The sequence below is a fragment of the Puntigrus tetrazona genome, chromosome 11 (assembly GCF_018831695.1).
Source record: "Puntigrus tetrazona isolate hp1 chromosome 11, ASM1883169v1, whole genome shotgun sequence".
Taxonomy (NCBI): Eukaryota; Metazoa; Chordata; class Actinopteri; order Cypriniformes; family Cyprinidae; genus Puntigrus; species Puntigrus tetrazona.
This window is the reverse complement of record NC_056709.1, coordinates 23,494,045-23,511,591: the sequence shown is the minus strand read 5'-3', so window position 1 is coordinate 23,511,591 and position 17,547 is coordinate 23,494,045. Positions and strand designations below refer to the sequence as shown.

Sequence of the window (17,547 nt, the reverse complement as noted above, 5' to 3'; positions counted from 1 at the left end):
TAAATATATGTAAAAACATGTATGTACACTAAGTGCACTGTATCAAATGATAAATTTAAAATGTCAGTACATAGTAGTTAAGGCCACCTAATATAACACTGGACCAAAATATATAACATTCTCATATCTTATGACTGTTCCAGCTTTGGATCTGTTGTCCATAAGCCAGACTTCTAAGTAATAATATTTACTATGCTGCATCTGTTTTCCTCTGTTTACAGGAAATGTGCTATACAAAGTTTGACCGATGGTCCCATACACACACACATTACTGTGTCAGCTCTGTACACACACACACACACACACACACACACACACGCACACACAGCCCCTAAAACACAGTAAAACATTGAAAAGCTCAAACTTCCTGTCGGCATGGGCTGTGTGTCATTAAAAATGCATCTAAACAGACAGTAACGATGGGAACGAACCTCTGGGGCAGTAGGACTGAAACCCTGAGCACACAGTGCTGGACGGTAATGCACTGTGATCGAACCACTGCAACAAATACCCAAGATGCCTTGCCTTGCTCTGCCTACAGCTGCGCCAAGTCTCCAGGGGAGTATTTACACATCTCTCTGTCAGGCTAACCCGATCTGTTTATACAAGTCTAAATGTAAGGAAAGGACACAGTGCACTTCCTTCTCCCTCTCCTTCTCTCTCTACCATGTCAGCCAAATCAGTGGCACATTTAAAGCTGCTTCTGTGTACTGTGTTGGTCTCTAGGTCTCCAGGGCCTTGCTGCTTGTTAGGGTCCATGTCTTCCTCTTTCTCTTTCTCTTGCAGGCTGCACTGTACTGTCAAGACTCTTTCTTTCTCCCTAACTCGCCCGTCTTCAATCTCCCCGCAGTCTGGCTAATGTGCTCATGGATCACTGCAACCGCCTGTGTACATGCTCCACTGCAAAGTTTCCAACAGACAAGCCTAGAGCAAGTTAACTAAGTGAACTGGAGCTACTGGATATGTGAGTGCATTTCAAAACTTACACTTCATTCCACCGCCCTAATTTGATTGGACAAGAGCAGTTTTAAGACTCCTAAAGCACTGGAAACTTGTATGTCCGTTTTACTTCTAATTTGGCAAGTCAATAATTGTCAATAAAAGAAAGCAATCTTGCTTTTAGAGCTACACTCAAGCTCTTGGGTATTGGATATCCTGTCAACATACTCGCCTTGTTTAAAGCCCAATGACTTACTTTCTTGTACTGAACACAAAAGTGAATTTTTCCACATAATGAAAGTCAACGACAACTTACAAGGTTATGGCTTAAAAAAAAAAATCTAATGGAATACTTGCATAACATAAGTATGTCAAACCTTTCGTTATATTAAAAAGGCAGGCCATGACTTTCTTTATAAAATAACCAATTTATAAAAATGGCGAATAAGTTGAGACAGAATTATAATTCTTGGCTAAACTAATGTTTTAAAATCATTGAAAAATCTCTCTACTTGCTCAAGTTGAATATGCTGGGGTGAAAAACAGAAAAACGGTAGGGAGTTGAAGAAAGGGTGAGGGTCAGTCGGTATGAGTTAAGTCTTGGAAGTAGAAGCGTGTTTAGTGAGAAAACTCCTCTCACAGCTGCTGTGGGATACTGTGGCCGCAAGCCAGCGAGATGCCAAACGCAACGGCTTCCCGAGCATGTTATTAGCTGTTTTCTGAAATGTGCACTTGCACAGTTTGTTGTTGTTAGTTAGGGGTTTGGGGTCTGTTTTACCCAGTTACCTAGCAACCTCTGATCTCATGACTTTTTGATTGACAGCACATTTCCCCCTCGGCTGGGTTACTATGGTGGAGAAAGCAGGTTTGCCATATGTCAAACCAAAGTGAAAAGATAAAAGACTAGAGATGGAGATGGCTAGAGATGGAAGAGAGCGTGTACAGACAGCATCACATATTGAGGGACTACTTCCTACTATCTCTTTTTCTGGGTCTGTTTTTCGGGATATCACTTTCTGATGGAGCATATCAAAATGTGGCACAACCACAAAACACATGGCCACAGTATGTGCATAGATGTTACATTTAACATGCAGAAATTATTTCCATAATCTAAAGCATTTCAGTTCAAAGTTTAATGAGAAAAATGTACCATACAGATGAAGGTAACACTATTATAAAGTGTATTAATGTTATTTAGTGCACAATGCTTTTATAGCATTTATGAATCTAGATTCATTTTAGTCTCATCATACATTGAGTCAGTAAGATTTTCTTAAAGGAGGAATTATTCATTTTATTTATCAAGAAAATATTGAATCTTGGTGTTCTGCAAAAAATATTAAACAGTATTGTTTTCAATAACAATTAATATTTATTGGTTTAATTTTTAAATAGAAAATTATTATAAATTGTAAAAATATTTTACAGTATTTTTTCGCAGTATTATCATCAAATAAACGCATACATAAATTAACAATTGACAAGTGTATTAATAAATTAACCAAGTGTTATTTCATTTTACCTAATGCATTAACCTGGTAAGAAAATGAACCTTATTGTAAAGCTCCACTGATTAAATTAAATTATATCCATATCAACCATCAAGACTTAAAAGGGACACTTCACCCAAAAATGGAAATTCTGCCATTAATTACTCATCCTCATGTAATTCAAAACCTGTAGAACTTTAGAGAGTTATCTGACAATGTAATTAACATTATCAGGGTCCAGAAACGTAGCAAAGACAAAAGTAAAACAATCCATGTGACATCAGGGGTTCAACTATGATTTTACAAAGAGTATTTTTTGTATGTAAAGAAAAGGAAAATAATGATAAATAATTAATCTCCTCCGCATCACCCGTCACCTGCGCAGAGATACACTGCTTTTTTACACAGAACAGCATACACTGTTTACGTGGCAAAATGGTACTAGGGTGACGCAGAGGAGACAAAAAGTATTTTCGTAGCTTTGTAAAATTACAGTTGAAACCCTGATATCACATGCAATATTTTACCAATGTCCTTGCAATGTTTCTAGATCTAGATCATGTTAATTACACTGGTCAGCGAACTCTTAGAATGCACCAAAAATAATTTACGTTTCGAAGATAAATGGAGGTTGAATGGGTTTAGAACGACATGAGAGGGTAAGTAATTAATGACAGAAGTTTCATTTTTGGATGAACTATACCCTTAAATTTAAGTTTACAGATGATACAATACGAACAGCAACATGAATTAATCAAGTAAATCTTTCCATGTCGATTTTAAAATGTCCTTCCAAGCTGTCCTTCCTCAAAGACAGTCAACGGACGGACCTTTTACTTGACCTGCACTTGACACAAGTTTCAACACAAACACTCAGATTCTCTCTATCTCTCTCTGAGGTGTGTTTGTGTGTGTTTTCATTTATTTTGAGGAATTAAATGTGTTGATAGGAGCCCAAAGGCCTTCTGGATCAGCAGCAGACAGGATAAAACCCATTCACCCTGAGGAGAAACACAGCTGAGGTGCTTGCGTGTTTATGTCTGTTTATATAGTGTGAACTGCATACATCCGTATACGTGTTTAAAATGAAAACCGCGTGGGAAGGCGATTCTCTTTTTCTCTCTTCTGTACACAGATAATGAGTATGAGAAATGTGCGAATAGCTGCTTTTATTAAAAAGAAGAAGTTTATGGCTGCCTGTGGCCTCATAAAGCCCCAGTGATGAAGCGCAGGAGGGAGAGGCTGTGAATTATTCTCATTCCTTCTCTCTCTCGCTCACTCTAATGGGCCTTTGTGTCTTTATCTTTGCTGTCAACTTTATTAGAAAGCACTGTTTAAATTTAGTTTGGAATTGTACCATTCTGTATCAGGTAACACGCTTAAAGTCTTTGTAGCGTAAAAAAATATCCCTTCCTCCACATGGACTACGAATAAACAAAGATGACCTTCTATATTAAAGATGAGATTTCTGCAACAACCGTAGAACCATAAGGAAAATAATAACCGCTTCCATAAAAGGTTTCATATGCAATGCCCAATACACTATTTATACTTTCAATTAACATTTTAAGATCTTTAATTATTCACATCTCTGTATATAGAGTATTTGTGATGAATGCAGATTTATATGTGGAGCAAAAGAGGAGCCGCTGAAAAGTAAATAATACTTGTTCATTTTAGTTACTTGAAACTGTTGAAAAACTAGAAAGGCTAGATGAAAAACCTTTGCACCTATGGGAACATAATAAAGTAATAAAATGACCAAAAAATAAATCAAATTAAAAAAAGAAACAAACACTAGATAATTATATAATAAAACTAAAAACCAATATGTTAATAAATACTAGAGTAGTGTATAGATAATAGCACTATAATAAAACAACACCAAGTTAAACTTGCTAAAGGCTCTTACTACAAGTGGTAAATTAAATAATGTTAACCATGTTGCATTTGAGACGACACTTTTAAAAAATTAAACTACAAAGCAGAATACATAATGCATTGTGTATAAAACATCATTTGGGATGTTTCAGGAAGTCAGCCTGCCAATGGCTTGTTCTCCAACGTCCCTGTGCATTAAACTGGCAAAAGAAAGTATTTTATCATCAAAAAATAAGAGAGTTCATCTTTAAAGGAATATTCAGAGTTTATCTACCACCCATTAACATGCTGTCGACCACCTCAGGCAATAATTTCAACACGTCCCTCTGTGTTTATAAACACACGAAACATGCGTTTACAGAAAGCACGCATTTATTGTCTGAGGTAATCGCCGGCACTCCACAAATGCGGCACACAGACGTCAGGTCGCAATAAACCCCGGAATATTCCTTCACATTCCTCCCTTCCCCCCGTCGAGGAGGAGAGAGATGGGCAACAGCTGCTCCTGAGGTAGAGGTGTGAATTCTTAACAACAGACCGCCCCTTTGCCCCGGCACTCTGGGTCACGTCAACAAATCTGAAACACTTGTGTTGTTTGTATTGACGTAGCCGTCGTTTACAGCTCTATCGCCTGGCCCTGTTTATGCTGCCTAACGGCCTGAAACCTTCTGATACTTAGTTCCCTTCCTGTTGTTCCTCCTAAACGAAGACGTAAAAAAACCTGTCTGTTTTGGCTCCTTGCTGGGTCTGTGTGCAGCTGTTGGGTGCTGCTTTCCACTTGGCTCACTCCTGCTGTGGGACGAGCACTCCGAGAGACACAGAGGGGGATGGAAACAGCTGTTTCTCATTCGCAATCACACGTCAGTCAGACTCAAACACATTCTCTCTATATTCTGCTGCAGTGCCGGCGAAGAAATGACTTGTTTGAGGAAAACTAAAAGACGGAATAAACGGAGTCCTGCTATATTCACTTACATTAGTTCACAACAAAATGAAAATTCAATGCTCACCCATATGTCTTTCCAAACACGTAGGGCATCTGTTCATCTTTGGAACAACACATTTTTTTATGAAATCGGAGAGCTTTCTGACTCTGCACAGACACAAATGAAATGTTGCCAGAACCAGAAACGCAGTAAGGACATTGGTAAAACAGTCCATGCACCATCAGTGGCTCAACTTCAGTTTTGTGAAGCTATGAGAATACTTTGTGTGCAAAGAAAACAAAAATAACACTTTATTCAACTGTTGCTCTTCCAGAGTTACCGTCTTCTGTCGTTTTGGAGAGTGCCACAACACATGCTCGCGCTTTCTCATGTATGTAATCAGATCTCTGATTTCATTAAAATATCTTCAAGATGATCGGAGGTCTTAAGGGTTTGAAACGACTTAAAAGGTGACATTCCCCTCTTATGCTGACCTAAACCTACCTGAGTCTTTCTTTCATGAAACACAAGGTGAATTTTGGAATGGGGCTGATAAGCTCAATAACAACAAAAAAGCACTATAAAAAGTGGTTTATATGATTCCTAGTCACCCCTCCTCACAAAGATATTGTTTGTTGTGTTACTTTTATCTAATTTTACAAACAAAGAACAGTGTCCACACAACTTAAAACTTATTTTAAGTTGCACAGAAGAAAGTCAGTCATACAGGTTTGAAGTGACATGAAGGTGAGTAAATGATGACAGAATTTTCTTTTTTGAGTGAACAAGAGAGAGAGAGAGAGAGAGAGAGAGAGAGAGAGAGAGAGAGAGAGAGAGACAGACGAAGGCGGAAAAGATGAAGAGAGGATGAAAAAGAGAGCCAGACAGAGGAACGGTCCGTTGGGTTTTCTGAAGTATTCCCCAGGCTCTTTTTTTTTTTTTTTTTTTCACATTACAAAGCACATTGACTCTCTGAAACCGTCCTGCCTTGGCTGCCCAGCTGTGCTTGCCTGTCCCTTTCTCTCTCCATCCATTCCTTACTTCTGGTGCTCCTTGGTGATCAGGAAAGAAAAACAGCGTGAATAAGGTCTTTCCTTCCACATGGGAACAAAAACCTCCAGGCCCAGTGAGTGACGTCTCTGAAGACCACTGACCTCTGACTGTTGAAATCCACTGAGACGAGATCCGCTAATGATCTCATGAGCCTCGCTGCATACAAAAGAACAGGAAAGAAGAGGAGGAGGAAGAGAGGTAGAAGCTAAATCTTATTGAGTATCTGTTCAGGATGCTGTTGCATGTAAACAGCAAAAACATTAAAGATAGGATTTTTTGGGATTCAATTTTGGAATTGAATCTCTCTCTCTCTCGCTTTCTCTCCCCCCCTCTCTCTAGACATAACATGTCATAATGAATTCTAAAAAATACATAAAACTAGAACTAAAACAAAACAGTAATAATATAGCAAACTTCTGTTTTAAATGGACACACATGACGCATTTGTGTGTTTAAATGGTTAGATGGAGTGCAACTGATGAAATGTAACAGCACTGATCACAGGGGTCCTGAGACATATTTTTAAAAGCTGAATTTTGATCCATTTTTACCTTGCCACAAGATCTTAAAAATGCAACACACATTAGAGGCTCTGGAAAAGCAGGTGTGGTTTGCATCTGATATCATCATGTAACCTATATCGAAAACCTCGTTTTTTATTCTGATCAAGATCTTTAAAAAATAAAATAAAATCAATGAAGACAAGGTCTGAAATCAACACTTGCTGCTCAGGTTAGGTTAATGAGGGCACATAAACACCTATGAGTGAATCATGCAGGAAATATGAGTGATGAATATTTTACCTTTCACCTTTCCCACTGCAGTAAGCCACAGTCACGCAGGTGGTGTTATTTAGTTATGAGCAGCATGGGAAGACAAATTCTTCAAATGTGAGACGCTTTATATTTTTCATTACTTAACTGCACAGTAATAAAAATTAAGAAAATGAAATTCCAAGAAAATAATATATAATAAAAACGGTTGATTATTACAGAAATATAACATGTGTGGGTAAAATACAAAATAAAATATTTCCAAATAATAGGCTTAAAGCAAACTTATATGAACCCAGCTGGGAATCACTGATAAAAGGAATGCCTGGTGCTTGAATAGGATGTATGAAATCAGGCTGGGGTGAATTCTAAGTCTGTGTGAGTGTGTGCTTGAGCGTCTATAGGCTCCAGTGAGCTGAAGCAGCACTCTGCTAGCTGAGTCAGGAAAAGGCATTTAAAGTCAAGTAAACACACATTCACACCAAAACACACAACGCATCAGCACCCTGAAGCAAAACGTCTAACCGTGTTCTTAATCTAACAATAACCTCATACTCTTTCTGAGCACAAGAAACAATACAAGCGACTCTGAAATATCCCTAAAAAGCTCATTAAATACATAAAACAGGCCGAACTGGCTGAACCGCAACGCCTGATTGGTTGCAAGCTCAGCAGCTCATTAGAGCCTAAAAGCTGCACATTCATGCACATTATGGCTGTGTCGAACGTGTCTCCGCTCAATCTCCGTCTCACAACACGATCTGCTACAATAAACCAATTAACCTTGAACTAAGCAGGTCACTTACCAGCTAATCAATCCCAAAGATAGGACACACGCAGGCAAATACACACTCGTCTGTACACATGTGACACGTCTGGCTCATAAAAATCTCATCATGCCCGTGACTAAAGATTTTATAGCGATAATTACGTTATTGAAACATAGTCAACTGAACTCATGGAAGTCAATAAGAGTGTGAAGATTGTAGAACAAGCAAAAGGTCGAAGATAACAGCTGCCCTTTCATGCCGATGTGAGATTGGTACCCCAATAGGACATGAAAAAAAACACCTGGAAAGGACGCTGAACCAAGATCAGAATAGAAATCACAACATCTATAAAAGGGAAAATACAGCTAGGTTCACCTAAGGCTGCAATGTGTGCATGTTTTTTTTTAAAGCAGAAGAGATGTAATATCCTGTATTCTCAATGTATATTGTTGTCAGGAACAGAGAAAAAGCTTTAAATTCCATGAACTTAATCCTGCAATTACAAAAGAACATGACCAAATCTGAAGGTATTACTTCCTAGAATGAGAAAATAAAACATAACAACTGACAATCGCTTGAAGTTTCTACTTTCTGTTTGTATGCAAAGCATGGAAAATCAACACTTATTGAACATCTGTCATCACTTACACATTTTGAACCATTTAGCCAGAACGACCTGCACAACTGAAAGTACTAATCTAGTGCGTTAAACCACACTTAGGTGTCCGAAAATGGATCCGACGAGGTCTTTGATCACCCACAACCCTTTCCAACAAACACGGAGTTATGTTGATTTTAATGTGAGGAGAGCTGACGGAAGCTGCACCTGCGTCTCAAGGCAACACGTGTTTTCTCCTCATCTTTTTTAATTGCCGACAGCCATTTCCTGCCACCATAATCAAACCCATAATTTCCTGCACAAATGTCTCTAATTTTCCAGGTCATAGGGGCTTCCAGAAAATGATAAAGCCTAACATCTTATTTCAGTGGTAAAGGCGGAGGAAAGATGGGTAAGATTACAATAAAATTTAAAAAAAGGGCAGAGAAAACCATTGGAAAAAGAAAGGGTCCATAGTGTCACCACTCGAAATTCCTTTAGGCTTCCTATTGAGACATCACTTTCGCTACAGTGGGAAGAAGGAATGCTGGGAGAGAGACTAATCTGCTCCTCTTATCTGGCCTTCGGCTCTGGGGGACAACAGGTCAACCATCTCACCCCCACCAAAAAAAAATCCCATAGTAACAACACACTGTCTGGGGTCTGGCTTATGGATCTGGGGGACTTACCCAACAGCAAGCATAGGTCATCAGATTGTGAACCATTATGTTTTTTTTCAGTTAAACCCTCTGTTGCTCCCTATTTGTACCTAAATGTCAGTACATATAGATTCACAAGAATAATCTGGCATTGCCTTACATCTGGCATTGTTACATGGGTCAATGGTGCATATAATGGAGCATGCACAATAAAGTAATATGCCACAAGGCATTTAAGCATGCAATGTCCTGAATACCTTAATCTTAGTAAACCAGTGGTAAACCAGTGTAAACCACGGTCTCAAATGGCTTATTGTATTCACAAGCTGGTAGTAACAACTTTTTGTTGCTGTATGTTTTAAATATAATACTAAGAGGTCTCTCCGAAGACCTTCACCAGTTAAACCTTTGTCCCACCCAAACAAACAAGAAGGGCTTAAGGGTGACCTTGATGACATTCAGCTCATTGACTGAAGCATATGCAACAGTCCACATTCCCAACCAATGTGGACATGTCCGTTTTTGGGATGAGATCAATAAGACAGAACAATAGGATGCCCTGGGGCAAGGGGCACCTTGACCTCAAAAATAAACCTGTCCATCTGTCCATGCTGAAATAGCGAGTAGAAGGTCAAAGGATCTTCAACACACTAAGGCCAAGGCAAAAGTTGCTTAAGTTGATATTTTACAGTTGAAATTTGTGATTTATACACTAACAGCAGCAGCAAACAGAACTGAAAAAAATATTTCCAAAAAGCCTAATCTCACGCCACTGGTTTTCAGGCTACTTAAAATACATTTTAAAAAAAAACTGTAAAAATGAAGCTAACTCTCCACAATAAACTGGGATACAATGTATTTACATATCATAAAAAAATTGACTTCGCCTTTAAGTCTGAAAAAACATGTATAAAAGTGAATAGACTGGAGCAAGTTGAGTTATTACCTTCTTAGACAAAATGGTTATGATTTATTAAAGGGCTGTGAGGGTCTGCTGTGTGTGCAGAATAGCAGCAGCTATACCACCGTCGCAACAAACAACAGCTGTTTCTGCTACAAATAGCCTTGCTGATTATGACCAACATATGTAAATTACATCCAGCAGTGTCATACTAAATCTCTATGGTATATATTTAGTACTCAGATGAGATACATAGCAGAGACGGACTGTGGTCATACCATAGGTAGGACTCCCTGAAACAGTAACACTCACAACAATGCAGCCAAGGACAAAAAACTGAAACATGCGTATTTAAGTGCAATTAAGAGTAAACTAGACTCTTAACATGAGGAGTCCTGAGGATTACATGCATTTAATCGTCCTTGTACACGCATGACTAACAAACAACCCAACTGTCATGGGAATTACACATCCAGGCCTGGCAAGGAGGAAATGTAGGGCAAAAATAATAAGCTTTCCACTCGACTTGCATTGTGGAGGTGGCGCTGTCTAGCATACAATGCGTTTAATCATTGCGCAAATACGCTGGAAGAAGCTAATGGCTAACGAGCTACAACAATGACAGTAAGTGAAGGAGACAGTTGCGCCATCTTTCACCTCGCAATTGCTCTACTATACATCTTTACTGTCCATCAAGAAGACAACAATATCATTGAGCACAATTCGAATGAATGCAACTGCACAGAGCAGTCAGGACAAGCTAACGATGTGGTGATTCATGGCTGTTGAAGGGTAAACATCGCAAAACAAAGACTTCACAGATACTGAGCAGTCTTTATCGCTTTCTTCGCTTTGGGACATACCTCCATGACAACCAACACAGGTACAACACAGCCACTGTTCTCTCAACACTTGGCAGGAGCTGTTAACCTTATGCAAGGCCTTATTGTGCATATAATTCATTTTTTGAGCTCCCCGTCAATCATCTGATTAGTCATGCCATGTTTCTCCAGGTGGAAGCAAAGAAAGCCGAGAACCAATTACAGACTTGTTAAGAGGTGACATTCCTCAAATTTTCACCCTGAAGGCTTCTGTGCAATTCCTTTTACTTTATAAAATTAAAAAAATATATCTAATTGTGAAAATGCTTTGCTCAGTCCGCTGGTGTTAATGAAAGGCTCAAGGTTTGATCTTTCCACCCACCCAACAACAGAGAGATGGGGATACTCATGTCTTTGAACACTTTTGTAAATCTGCCTGTCCCCATTTGAAGTCCCGCTTTGTGGCGGAAACCTCCAAAGAGTCCACTTAGCAAGTGCGAGAGAGTCATATTAGTCCCGCTGAGAACAGAGATCTGGTTCAAAGAGAGAGAGAGTGAAGCCAGAAGGAGACGGCCCTGTGTGCGTCAGCCAGCCTCCTGAAATCTCCCCCCTCTTACAATGAGTGTAGATGCTTGAATGAGATTCGGTTCAGCCAAAGTGGAACTGTGGAAATCTATCTGCTGATATTTCAATCCTCGTCCCCAACTCGAAACAAAAGCCCCACATGGAAACAAACGGGGCAGAAACCAATGCAGACACTGCACTTCAGTAGTTTTTTTTGTAGCTTTTGCCATTTTAAATATTGAGCAGATTGTCATCCAAGGTTACGCTCATGAAACAGGTGGAAAGGAAGAGGGAATATCCCAAAGGACTGCAGCAACGTATGAGCGAAAGGGTTTGAAATGAAACTATTGTTAATCAGGAAAAAACATTTGGTGGGGTTGAGACCCAATTGGATGGATGGAAGTGAGTGTTACAGTGTCAGGTGTAGAGGCAGATGGCTCCATGCATCTGATAGGGTTTGCCAGCAGCCTTGCTCTCTTTCCCATGGGCCTTTGCATTGGGCAGAAAAGAGGGAATGGTCCAAGATGGCTGAGTTATTATGAGGCTTGGACTGTAGGCAATCAAACATGACATAAAAATGTTAAATATACATAAAGCAAGACATAAAAAAAATTGACGAATTGACAACTTGAATAGATGAAACTAACAACGTTAATTATTTCATAAATTACTTTGTTGTGTCATAAAACCTGTATGACTAATTTTGTCCTATGGAAAGCAAAAAATACATATAAAGTCTATACAAAAGTAAGTCAAACAGATTTGTAATAACATGATGTTGAGCAAACTTTTAGGTGAACCACCCCTTTAAGATGGATACACAGTTGGATTAGGTAGAGAGAACATTGAAGAGCAATGTGAAACTAACGAGAAGTAATTTGGTAATATAATTACGGAACCATTAAGGTTATCGCCTTCAAATTACCAACACTCACATAGCAGCCAGTTACCTCTTGTCACATGACTGCAACTCACCATCTATGGTCAGAACTTTATATTTAAAAATAACAGATCCATGCTTCATAGTAAATCCTGGAATTAAACAACATATACAGACTAAGCATAAACCAATGCTCATAAGCTTGTTTTCTAGTCTACCGACCACACAATGTCTTGGATTCAGAAATGCAGGGTGCTAAGGCCAGGTGATTCTGCCAGGAATGTCAGGAAAGTCACTCAGGCAGAAGTGAGAAGGGTGGTCTGAGTTGGCTTCAGCTCTTTAGGGTTGTCTACCGCAATAAGGATGAAATGGTCTACTCTATATCGACCTGAAAACCGAATCCTCGAGCCTCCAGGCTGCGGAAGTGTCATAGGAAGACACTCCATTGTGTCAACATCTTCAAAAAGAGCTATGAAAGAGAATGGGAGAAGAAAGTAGCTGAGAACTCAATGGCTGACTAAATGAAAATCTTTTCTTGCAATAGTAGCGTCCATTGGGACAACCAAATGAAAACCAGATACATCAGAACAGTCAAGACTTAACAGAAAATTCAGGGAAAAAGCTAACAAATGAGTGTCCTCATGATATGGCAGCTTTGGAAAAAGGAGAAAGTTTTAAAATTAACATTAGAAGTTGGCAACCACTGCTAAATATACAGTACAGCCAACTACTTTAAACCAATTATATAATTCATCTTTACTGAAGGTTTTCGGGTCATGCAGGGTGCTGGAAGATTGCCAGAGATGGTGGATGAGAGGTGCGAGTCGTTGCCCCATGTAAGACGTCACTCTCTTGCTCACAAAGGTGCATGATCGAACACTCATTATAAATGGAGTATGTGAGGTCACTCTTGGCCAAACTGAAGTGCCGTTGATGGAGTGGTGCAGTGATCCCTTCCTGTACCCATGCAGGGAAGCTGAGAAAGGTCTGGCTATTGATTCCTTGGGCAACAGATGGCCATAGCTAATCCCTGTCTGTGTCCATGCATTCTCCTCATGCTCTCCATTGGTAGAAAAGTGCATTACTGCAATACTATCAGCAAATTAATATTGTATCCTTTGTCACTGTCTTCTGAGACTCCACTTCAGGAGAACAGATTTCACTACCAGCAGCCATTTCAAAAGCTTTTTCATGATCTCCAGCTGATTACTCAAACATTTTTTTTGAGAACAATCTTACAGTAAATCAATGAACAAACAGGGTCTTGCAATGACTATTTTAGGAGTTTACAGAGGGGCAAACAGATTAGGAACTAGAGCATCCGATCTGAGTCTGGAGATAATGAAATGCTTCCTTTCCGAGAGAAGCAAAAGACAAACTCTTTCAGAAAGAGGTCACACTTAGGGCAGGGGCTGTTTAGTCTTCAAATTAAGCCATTTGGATCTTGTTCCCTGAGGTGTTCTCAACTCCTGACCTTGATTTGGTAAACTTGAAACACATCCGAACTTATTTCCTTTCCATTATCTTCGAATTATGCAAACTATGCACATAATCTGCCCCACTGTGCAGGATCTGGCTGCTCAAATATGCTCTGATTGTTTACCATCCCTAGGGAACCAGAGATGCACAGAAGAAACAACTCATACCGAGGAGTCCTCCCATGGAACCAGACACACAAACATTCATAACTGCCCATACCGGACTCACACAGTCGCCTATGAACAATGAAAAAGGGGAGGAGTCTTCTGATTTGCTCACTAGGGTCAACGGGGTCTCACAAGAATTAGATAACTCAATCAACAGTCAGTGGAGGGCTAATTCAAACTCAGCTGCATCTAATATAATTTCCCTAAATCGCATTGCACTAAACCACTTGAAAAACATCTGCTGATCTTTTTCTATGATCTCAACATTGGCCCAAGGGATGAGACCAGGGAATCGCAAAGAAAAGACCCGGACGCTTAATTAGCCTGACCGCACTATGTCGGGACAGCCGAAAAAGTCCCACAGGGTTCACGTGAAGAGTCCCTCAGTGCTGACAGGTGCCCGCCATGACACAGAGAGAGGGGAAATTAATCCGCTAACACAAACAAATCGCCCTCGGGCCTGTTTTCTGTCAGTGCTAGTGACACAAAGGCCATTGATTTGAACCCTCTGAGAGCGAGGAAAGTGTTTTTGACGGGTTCCCTGCTGTCAGACATTCGGGGTGTTTGACTTCTAATCCACCCTGAGGGGGTTTCAAATGACCACACAAAGCAGCATGACTATTCATTCAGAGGTTTAAAGCAGTGTATCACCATTTAAGTGAGAATATGAACATTTCACAGAAAGAGAACAACATTCTTCTAGCTCAAACCAACACGACACAGATGTGTTTCTTGGTTGGCACCAAGCCCTGCTCTCAAGAGGAGTGCTTCTGACTAAATTTAGCTAGGCTGAACATAATTACATTGGAGTTTTGATAATTAAATTAACAATAAAATATACGACAACTCATTAGATGAGCATTCAGAGCCATCTGCACCTCATTTGACATGCAACAAGACATTTGGGCGGATATCTGCAGTCTCCATTTGATGAAGACATTTCATTTACATGCCACTCGGTTTCTAACAGATGAGAACAAAGTATTTGCCCGAATTTGAATAATGGATGCGCCTAAAACAAAGACAGTGGAGCTACAAAGGGTCTCAGCCTGCAAAGCACACAAACCCCTCCAATTTGGGCATCAAAAACTCCAAACCCAGGAGAGAGAATAACCACAGATTTACTGGGTAGACTGCCAAGATGTTCGAAGCAACAGCTGGCTGCCAAGGTTACTGCTGAAGGAACAACAACAAAAAAACTATTTCTCTTTAAAGCGTTACAAATTAAGCGAGACTAATCCATTTCGGACCGTTGCAGGGTTTTCAACACCAGTGAGTAACGAGTACTTTCAGATGATCTCTCTTAGGATGAAGACCAGTGACAGAATGAGCATTTCTGCTGTTAGATCGAAGATAATCATTTGTTCTAAAACGGTACAGACTGTGGATATAAATTCTGTCGCACAAAATCACCATGAAATTAACATAAAAATAGTCCACATGACGTGTGCACCATTTTTCAAATTGCCTGAAGCAATACAATACCTTTGTGTTAGGGGAAAAAAAATTAAGTCATTATTCACTGAAGATTGTGATATCTGTCCTAGCGCTTCTTGGCATGAGAAAGTTCATAGGAAACGCAACCACTCCAAATCTGTGAACAATTGACCCTTTTGTTCGTTTGTTTTATCATTAATTAATTTGCAGATTCTGAAATTGCAATTCTAACTCACTTTTTCCCCAAAAGATTAAATGCCTTCTTTATTAGCAAGTGTGCAGTACAATTACATTTTATTATTACAATTTACATATATTTTAACCTAATAGTTTCTCTGCCTTATGGGATAGAAAATGATCACTGGTTATGTAGACTTTAAACCAAAGGTTGCATCCAAAATAACATACTCATCGAGAAGTTAGCCTACTTAACTTGAAAACTGGCTACGCGACCATTAATAAAAGTATGTATACAGTGTGAATACAACCCAAACCACGCGTCACGTTGTTATTGTCCTGAAGCAACTGACGCTTGTAATTCACATGGTATGTAGTAGGTCACTCACGTAGAGATAACATACGGTCTCATAAAACTGTCGTGCTAGTGATCTCTGTTTTATACAGTAGGAACGTACGCAAATTCGGACACGGTGAATGATTTGTTCAGGAATCAGACCGATCCGATTCTGGAGTTCAATTCACCGACTCAATAAACGAGCAGCAGCGTTCAACCGAAGCCGACGGCGAGCGGATAGCGATATGAATTTCGGCCTGATCCTCACAAAAAGCCATCGCACGGCACCAGAAGACTTTGAAAATATACAGCCTGAAGACTCGATTACTTTTGTGTTTCGCGGAAGTAAAGTATGTCAACGGGTTTGAAACGGGGGGCGAGCAGGCTACGCGAAGACCACTTTAATTTGGGGTGAGCTATCGATCTGTGAAGTTTTAAAGTGAAAAAGAAAACGACAAAGCGAATAAGCAATGAACATTTTCACACAAATCACACGTTTTAAAACAGCCGGAGTGAGAACAAATGTATTGTCACGGTACAGTAGAAGGTTTCGTTGCTAATTCCCCGATTCCCAAACGCTACTGAACAGCCCATTGTTGTGTGCATCGGCGACTGCACGTTTAATTAAACCAAATAAAATAGCGTTATCTAAAACAAAAAAATAGCAATATGTTCCCCAGATCTCCTGATAGGATCTATTGTTAAAACCAAAAACACACGCGCCGTGGAGCCGGATGGATCTGTATGGACAAAACCCCCACTAAGCTCCGCGGAGTTCACCTTTAAGAAAAAGTTTCTTTCGAAACAAGTTCAAATACAAGAAGCAGATTCAACTGTTTGTCATCTTACCTCGCCGGGCACGAAACGACAATCCCATTGTGTGTGAAAATGATACAACGCAATGATTCCTTGTGTCAACGCACGCGTTATTTCCCAAAGAGACGCGCCTTCCACAATAGAAGCGCAACAACTCAACAGATCTCAGGACACAGCGAGCGGCTGACTGACAGCCCCACCGGCACAAACCCCGCCTCTCCTGCGCGCTGATTGGTTGTGGCGTAGAAAGAGCCCCTCCTCCCGCGATAGAGGCTTATTATTTGCTCTCTGGCCTGTCGATCTCGGCCTTTGACTTTAAAGGGGCTGTTTGGGACGATGTTGTGAGACTCGTTTATGTGTGACGGCGAGTGAATTGCGTTTACCGTGTAAGAGGCAATTAAATATTACAGATTTTATGGTTGAATAAGTTCTAAAAATGTCCACTTCTTAAATTGCATTTTTAATATATGCATCCGTAAGTTGTAAACACTCATTTAATCCACAAAAATGCTTCAGGGCAACAAACCCATTTCATTTATAAGCACGTTATGCATATTAGATAGCAAGTAATAATGAAGACGTTGAATAAACAAGCAAAACGCTTTGACGTGGTCATACTACACCAACATTTTAAATTTCGTTATGAGGAAGAGACATTTTTGCCCCCAGGGCTATTTCTTTTGTGATTTTCACACATCAAATAATTTATTTCTCATTTTTAGTGACGTTTAGAGGTTTCAACAGTTTTAATGAGGATGTGTTTGCTGCCTAGAGGCAACATTATGAAATGGTGGAATAGATGTGAATGCATTGGATAACGGATGGAATGTTTTGCCTTATTTATTGTTGAGTAGGATTATTTAATAAATGCTGCGT

At 39.7% G+C, this 17,547-nt stretch overlaps 1 protein-coding gene across 1 annotated transcript in view; it reads right to left on the bottom strand.

The window, feature by feature from the left end:
- sipa1l2 (signal-induced proliferation-associated 1 like 2) overlaps nucleotides 1-16,850 on the bottom strand; it is a 60,593-nt gene extending 43,743 nt beyond the window's left edge. Inside the window, exon 1 of the mRNA XM_043252028.1 lies at nucleotides 16,705-16,850. The gene's annotated coding sequence lies outside the window, so the exon portion shown is untranslated. The remainder of the gene's footprint in view (nucleotides 1-16,704) is intronic.
- Nucleotides 16,851-17,547: the final 697 nt, after the last annotated feature.